At 33.7% G+C, this 9,069-nt stretch overlaps 1 non-coding gene across 1 annotated transcript; it reads left to right on the top strand.

Annotated features, from left to right (window-relative positions):
• The first annotated feature begins 8,962 nt into the window (after positions 1–8,962).
• Positions 8,963–9,069, top strand: LOC121212087 (small nucleolar RNA R71). The gene has a single exon (XR_005907297.1). It is a non-coding gene; the product is annotated as a small nucleolar RNA R71 (small nucleolar RNA).

Below are 9,069 nucleotides of genomic sequence, written 5' to 3'. Positions count from 1 at the left end.
AATTTGAAGATTTTACTGTACTAATTGGCTAAACTATAAATTCTGAAATTTTTATGGTAGAAGGATATATAAATATAGTTTCAAAAACATCAAGCGGATCTTAATTTGGAGTTCTGTAGCTCAAGATAAAAATGATTTAGTGACTATGACACGGATGGATAGCTTTGAATATACATATAAGTAAATAGTGAAATTATAGATAATGTTACTTATAAGAGTAATATATACATTAAGGATGTGAAATGGAAAGCAGGAGGAAAATATATGAATGACTTGTGTATAAATTGATCACATGCCCGATTATAATCGATAAACGTTGAATTAGAAATGATATAATATTTTATTTCAAATATATATTATGAAAATAAGACTATCGTTATGGTATAAAAATCGAATTGTAAGTTCGTGTAACTTGAATTATATTATTAAATGCTTGAAATGTATGTTATTGATGTGAATATGATTTGAATGTTCATTTTATGAAAATTTATGAAACATTGATATATTTGATAAAAAGGGGAAGAAATCTCGCTTGAATGAAAGGAAAATTCGATGGATCTCTGAAAAGGAATTGACGGTAAAATGATCTAACTTAGACGAGTGATCCTATCTTGATATAGCCCTCCCAAAGAATATGTGTAAAATGGATTTAGCCTGGACGGGTAATCCGAATTAGGGTATGAATTTAGCCTGGACTGGAAATTCAGATCCAAGCTCATTAGAGTAATTGTCGTTGCAGGGGATTTAGCCTAGACTGGTAATCCCGACAATACTCTTTGAGCATATGTTACAGGAGATTTAGCCTGGACTGGTAATCCCGTTGTAAGAAATGAGGTTCGCGGGAGTGTGCTCTCTTATAGGGGATTTAGCCTGGACTGATAATCCTACTGTAAGAAATGAGGTTCGCGGGAGTATGCTCTCTGGAAAGGTCTTATGTATATATGTGTACGAATTGACAGTTAATGAGATTGTACACCATGAGTGTACTGCAGGAAATCCATCGAAATTCTGAGCAATTCAATGGGATAAATATGAAAAAAGGTAAATACATGGAATTATGAAATTGGTGAGCGTATTCACAAAAAATTGTCATTTGAAATTGTGATTGACAGGAAGAAATAGAGAATTGCATACTTATGTATGGTTACAAGTATTTATCTAAAATACAAGAAAATGATGGTTATTGATATATGGAGACATGAGACTATGATATATGAACACGGAATATGTTTGATAAATATGTTCATTCATAATTATGGAATTATGTATCTCATGTGTACTATTTACATAAAGATGATATTTCAAATACTTTGATGAGTAAAGCTCAAATATAAAATAGTATGAAATCAAGACAAGTTGTTATAAAAATATATTTAAAATACAAAGATATGGTTGCTATATGTTATATGATTACATAATGTGAAATTGTCTATATATATGAGAAATTTAATGAGAATTGAGCCCATACATGTTTCTTGGTATTTATATGAAGTGTATGACTAGCAAGGGTGGTGAGGTTATGTGTTAGGGCTCGTGATCAAGATGATTGAATATGCCTTGTATGTTTATATTAAATTTAAATGAGTGAATTTTTGGAAACTTGTTGGTAAGGAAGCTCGACGGAGATCACTCACACTATCCATCAGCCTATTTTGGTATGTATGGTAAATGAATATGGTTATAATGGCATGTATAGGTTAATTAGTCAATGTTGGCTTATAAATGATCTAACTGTAACTAGCCATTGGTATGGCTTGTATTTAGTAAGTTTTGAGTTACATATAATTATGATTTTATCATATTTGATATGGGTTTAAAATGAACAAATTATGAGATGGTATAAGTATAGGGATGAAGATGATGGTTAAGAATGCTATAAAAATTTATAAATATGTCTCTCTCTCTCTCTATATATATATGAATAGTTGATTGATAAATTTAGATATTTAACCATATAAATTGAATCTTGAACATATTTAAATGTTGGTGTAAGTAAAAGACCAATTGGGTGAGAAATGAGGCTTGGATATAGCTTTGTTTTTATCCACACGGGTAGACACACGGGCGTGTGATACGGCCGTGTAAATCCTGCACCTAATTCGAAAATAAAAATTAACCACATGACCTAGCAACACGGGCGTGTGCCTTGGCCGTGTGAGATCAATTTGTTCATGAGTTGCAAGTCAGAGAGTTACATGGCCTAGGGCATGTGACCTCTGTAATATAGAAATTTTTTTTGGGATTATGTGAAAAATTCCCTATGATCCCGATTTAGTCCCGAATAATTTCTAATGTATGTTTTGGGCTTCGAGAGCCCAATAGAGGAACATTTTAATTACGTTCGGAATATGAATAGTAAAATGACTCTGTTTAATGAAAAATGGTTCTGTAAACTCCAGTAATGCCTCGTACCTTATTTTAGCGACGAATACGGGTAGGGGGTGTTACAGTGGTTATGAAAATTGCCAAAGAATTTGAGAGAAAAAGTGAGATTCCATAATAAAGGACCAAATTGTAAAGAAAATAAAATTTCTTTTCTTTCTCTTATTCTCACGTTGTAGCATGGAAAGATGAAGAGAATTCTTCATCTTTCTTTGCTTATATACTAAATATAATAATAAAATAATAACATTAAAAAAATCAAGTCAAAATATTAATAAACTATTATTTATTTATTTGATTTTAATTTAAAAGATCACCAACATCATCATTACTCTTCAAAATTATCTTCCTTGCTAAATGACCATTTTTCCTTTATGATCTTTTAAAATTTCATCCTTGCGTCATCACTTAATTTGGTAAAATTACGATTTCGTCCCTCATATTTCTTCACCTATTCAATTTGGTCCTAATTCATCCATTTTCCTTAGTTTCTAGATCATTCCACCCTTAAAATATTTTCACTATTGGTTCTTCAACGTTTTCATATTTACACTTTAACCCCTCAAATTTTGAGTATTTACTCTTGGGCCACAAAACTTTTCTCACTTTTGCGATTTAGTCATTTCCTAGAATTAATATATCATAATATACTTTCCAATGTTGACATAACTCAAAATTTCCCTTTTTATCACTTTATTTCTTTATTTTACTATATCAAGGATAATATATTACTTTCTTACTGTAGTAATTTTTGGGGTATTACAGCAATAATCTCAGTTATTATCAGATTCAAGCAGGAATAGATTTAATGACCAAAGCTCAATATTTACTTCAACAAAAATCTTATTGCCTCTGGACTGATGGAAGAAGAATATTGGTATATGATATTGGAGTTGGATATACTTAGGATGATAGAAATAAGGAATCCATTCAACTATTAAAAAAGATAGCTGACATGGAGATTGATAATTTTTCATCACACATAATAGAAGAAATAAAAAATACATGAAAAAATTGGAACTCACCAAGACTGTCAATCGATTCATTACATCTAGATGAAATTGAAGAAATGAATTTAGATAATATTCAGGAAGGATAAAAAGACAAATGATGTGCGTGAAAAGTTTTATATTTATGATTGATCGTACTTGAAAACTAAGTATTATCACGATAAAGGCAAGTGTACCTATCGAACAGTAGTATAGCTTATAGCAAGACCGGAATGTCGAACCTACAGGAACTAAAAGTACTAGTATTAACCTTCTTTTTATTATCTAGCCTAAAAATAAGAGGATTTGTTTTATCTAAACTAATTAACTAAATTAAGAATGCACAAGAAGTAAATTGGGGAAATACTTTTGGGAAAACCGATTGATTTAGACAATACCTAAGGGAAATTCCACCTGGACTTCACTTGTTATTTGACTTTGAATTAGACGATTTATTCACTTGACTTGATCCGTAGAAATCCCTAATTTATATTATTATCTCTCTCGAGACTAACAACGTCTAACCCTAGGTTGATTAATTGAAATCTCTTTCTAATTAAAACCCCTAGTGTTGCATTAACTTGATCTATGGATTCCCTTATTAGGTTTGACCTTAATCCGGTAAATTTATGTCGCCCTATGTTTAGGGGTGCAATAAACTCCGCTTAATTATGCTAGATCTACTCTTAGACAGAGACTTTTGCTCCTCTGAATAAGCACATCAATACTTGAATCAATATCCTGGAATATTAAAGCAAGAATTAGGAACACATAATTAAGAACAAATCAAGTATTTATCATATAATTTAGAAAATAATAACAAGATCCGTATTAGGTTTCATCCCCCTTAGGTATTTAGGGGATTTAGTTCATATGTGTAAAAGAAAACATCTCAGAAGAATAATGATAACAAAACATAAAGAATCCCAAAAATCCCTGAAGGAAATTGAAGGGAGATCTTTAGTCTTGAAGGAGAATCCGGCTTCTGAGATGGATCAATCGAATTTCTTCGAGTAATTCCTTACCTCCTACTCTGTGTGTTCCCCTTAATCCTCATCTAGGGTGTTTATATAGGTTTTAGAATGTCTCAAAACCCTCAAAAGTTTCCTTTTTCAGAATAGAATTAGACTTGGGCTCGACAGGGACACGGTCGTGTACCATGCCAGTATGCAAGTGCTTCAAATCGTGTTAGAGTCTGTTAAATAGACACGATCGTGTGGTCTAACCGTGTGTGGAAGTCCAGGCCATGTTGATTTCCCACGTTGACCCATTTTCTCCTTTTTTGGCCTATTTTTCACTCTTTTTACTCTCTTATGCTCACTAAGTATAAGAAATGAAATTAAAGGATTAGGAGCATCAAATTCCACAAATCTAATGATAATTCATCCGATAATGTGCTAAGCATGGGATAAAAATATGTATAAATTGCAACTTATCAAATACCCCCACACTTAAGCTTTTGCTTGTCCTCAAGCAAAATCCTCAACTCACAACCAAAATAAATTCTTCTCAACTTATAATTCTCATTAATAACGTCTCAAAATAATCCACAAGCAGTCCTGCATTGAAAATTTAACTAAAAGAACATTAAAGTTTCAAATAGTCAAAGTCGAGCATTTTAATCATAAAATTATAGGCATCCCATTTAATCTAAGTAATTATCTTTGATTCCAAATTGACGATGGTTGACATCCTCACTAAAGGTTCACTCAAATCACTCGATGTGTTTAAGGTTCAAATTAAGCACTCATTAGTCAAACATGAAGAGTTATTACCATAGGCTTGCATGAAAATCAAATCTCCACCACTATAAATGAGATGATACACAAATCAAAAGGTCTTTGAAAGGTTGTATCGGGGCTTTGGGTTAAAGGTATGGATAAAGGCTAAAAAAGAAACGGTTAGAATTGAGATTAACTTGATAAATTACCTAATTGGAAAAACAACTAACATCAATTGAGCTTCATCTCAGAAAATAGAATTAAATAATTAAGCTAAACAAAGAATTACTACTAATATGTATGTATATATGTTTTTTTAAGAACAAGTACATAATAAGAAATAATTCAGGGGCTAAAAAGAACGAACCTAGCTAGGTAATAATTCAAATTAAATCTCGATAAAAAGGGAGTTAATAAACATGGAAAAATTCTTAATGAATTAAAAATAGTTAAGTTATGAGTTAGGTGAATTAAAAAAAAATAGTTTGTTAAGCTCAAAGGGGTTCACTAAGGGTCAATTATGTAGGTAGGCTTTTTATGAGAGAAAAAAATGGGTTAAAACCTAAGTGCCTTTATCATTTTAGTATATCAAATCAATGGTGTGGTCTCGACATGTATAATCGATGCAAGTTCTAGAATAACAAATCAATGTTGACACATTCATGATCAATAAAATCAGTGAGCAAGAAGAATATATGCTCTAAAAGGCTCAAAATCTCACAGAAATTATAGATATTTGATGTCAATCTTGTAAATTCAGAACTTTAAAATAATACCCCAATTCAGGGAAACAACCTAATAATTTTAATTCTCAAAAGTTTCAACTAATCATGCTCAATTCTCTAATGTCTTAAAGTTTAAACAATCAATGCACAGTTACCTATGATTTAATTTAGAACATATCAATAAAAATCATAAATCAATCAAAATTTACTCCAATAATGATATGAGAAAATTATTTGAGAACAAGATAAGAATTCAGGGATTTTCTGATAATCACATAAATAACCACCCCACACTTAAGATGTACATTGTCCTCAATGTACAAAGATATATAACATCAATATAAAGATAATATCAAAAGAGGGAGAGAAGCGAAACTGCTCTGAAATTGTGGATGAAATCCTTGGATTAGCGAGAGTGATAATTGTAGGTAAAGCTTATGAAAGGCATAATTCTGAGAAAGTAAATACCACTGTGAAAGAGAATTAAGTGATAATTCGATAATAACCATAAGGATAAGCAGAGTTTGAAATATAACACAGAAGTCTTCAAAAATAAATAAGAGGAAATGGAATTTTAAATAAAATAGAAATAAAAATAAAAATAAAAAAAGTAAAATAAGCACATCCATGTGCTCTTATTTCAGCCTGTGTGTTTCGTGGTTTTCAAATTTGGGCGTATTGGTGCACATGGTCGTGTCGCACAGCCGTGTCTTGCTTCATTCGCTTCTCCCACGCCTATGTATATATGTGCACGCCTGTGTTATTTTGACAATTTCGACCACGGGTGGTGGGCACGGGCGTGTCGCACGCCCGTGTTAAATTCTCAGTTTCTACCACGGCTTATAGACACAGGCGTGTGGCACGCTCACGTTGATTTGGCAGGATTGCCTATGGCCATGTCGCACGGCTGTGGCAACGTATCGAATCCAGTGTTTTAGGAAAAATTTTACTCTGTTTTCACACGGCAGTATCGCACGGCCATGTCGCCGCCCGTGGTATGAGCACGGCCTAAGGCACGCCCATGTGCCTGGCCGTGTGGATTTGGAAAACCTGTGTTCAAGGACTTAGTTAATGATTTAGATGTTCAAAACTAAAATTTAAAGAACTCAACACTGTTAGTGCTCGAGTTGCCTAGCTTATTTATAGTCTAAGCTCGACTTACCTCAATTTCGTGTGATTACGGCGGACTGAGGAGTTGAAACTCCTCACCTCTGCTATAAATTTTATCAAAATAAGGTCTAAGTCGAGTATTATTTACCTTAAAAGTTCCGAATACAGTATGTGTTACTTCGACTGTACCATGTGAGAAGATGTTCATTACTTTGAAGGGAGTCACTTTTTCCGTATTGTGCTCTAAAGTAGTAATTTGGGGGTCATTTTCATCTAACAATACTTTGTCCCCAACTTTAATTTGCTTTGTTTCATCCCTATGCTCATCGTTGTGTCGCTTCGATTTTTCGTGTGCTTTTGGTTTCTCATTGACAGGTGTTTGCCATTCATCCAGTTCATCTATCTGAAGTCTTCATTCTTCGTGAGTTGGCCTGTTTTCGTGGCATGGGTTAGGCTCCATCACATTCTTTCTAAGGGGCTCCTGCAAAGAAGTTTGAGTTGTAACATTATTTAAATTAATCGAACTTAAAGAATCATCTCGATTGCTAGATATTTTAGCATAATCACGAGCTTGAAGAGTGATTGTGTCATCGCCTACACGAAGTGTCAATTCTCATGTGCCAACGTCAATAATAGTTCTAGCAGCTACTAAAAAGGGTCGTCCTAAAATCAAAGGTATGTTACTATCCTCTTCCATATCTAGAACAAAAAAGTCTACTGGGTATATAAATTTATCGATTTTAACAAGAACATCTTCAATGATACCCCTAGGAAATCTAATGGTTTTATCAGCCAATTGAATGCTCATCCTAGTTTGTTTGGTTTTCCCAAGACCTAGCTGTTTAAACATTAATGCTCGCCCCTAAATCAGCCAATGCATTATTTACATCTAAGCTACCAATTAAACAAGGAATCGTAAAACTCACTGGATCTTTCAATTTTTTGGGTAGCTTATTCTATAGAATGGTTGAGCAAACTGCACTTAACTCCACATGCGACACCTCATCCAACTTCTATTATTTGCTAAAAGCTCCCTTAAAAATTTAACTGCGTTTGGCATCTGCGAAAGAGCTTTAATAAACGGTAAGTTAATATGTAATTTCTTTAATAGTTTAAGGAATTTATCAAATTGTTCGTCTGTGTGGTCTTTCCTTGTCGCAATGGGGTATGGCAGACGAGGTTTGTAGTTTTTACTTACCGGTTTTTTCTTACTGTGGTCCACTTCACCTTTATCTTTACTTACCACAATTTCTTGCCTCAGTTCTGGTTTAGGTTCAACTAAACCTTCTTTATTTCGAATGGTAATCGCATTAAGCTGTTCCCTTGGGTTAGATTCAGTGATACTCGGTAAGCTGCCTTGTGGTCGTTCAGAAATCAGTTTGGTAAGCTGGCCTATCTGAGTTTTGAGCCCTTGGATCGACGCTTGTTGATTCTTAAGTGCTGTCTCGGTATTCTGAAAATGAGTTTCTGACACCGAGATAAATTTCGTTAGCATCTCTTCAAGGTTTGGCTTCTTTTCTTGCGGGTAAGGTGGTTGTTGAAAACCTAGGGAATGTTGTGGCCTTTGATTTCCTTGGCCTCCCCATGAGAAATTTGGGTGGTTCCTCCAACCTGCGTTGTAAGTGTTACTATAAGAGTTATTTTGAGGTCAAGAATTATTACCCATAATTGCTCGTTTTCCATGTTATGGCCATAGGGTATGTATCTTGAATTGCTCGTTCCACCTCCACTTGCATCGCATTGCATTATTGGGTGAACCAGTGAAGAGCCAAGTAAACCATCAATTTTTTTATTCAAAAGTTCTACTTGATTAGAGAGCATAGTGACCGAATCGATGTTAAAAATGCCAGCTGCTTTCGTCGATTTTGTCCTCATGACTTGCCACTGATAATTATTCAGTGACATTTCTTCTATAAATTCATAAGCCTCTTTAGGTGTCTTATTATTGATAGTTCCACTAGCAACTACGTCAATCATCTGTCTAGTCGAAGGATTCAGGCCATTGTGAAAAGTTTGAACCTGTAGCCAAAGTGGTAACCCATGGTTAGGGCACCTTCTCAATAAATCCTTGTATCTCTCCCATGCATCATAGAGGGTTTCTAAATCCATCTGCACAAAAGAAAAAATATCATTCCTTAATTT

The sequence above is a fragment of the Gossypium hirsutum genome, chromosome A12, assembly GCF_007990345.1.
Source record: "Gossypium hirsutum isolate 1008001.06 chromosome A12, Gossypium_hirsutum_v2.1, whole genome shotgun sequence".
NCBI lineage: Eukaryota > Viridiplantae > Streptophyta > Magnoliopsida > Malvales > Malvaceae > Gossypium > Gossypium hirsutum.
This window is presented reverse-complemented; position numbering and strand designations above follow the sequence as displayed.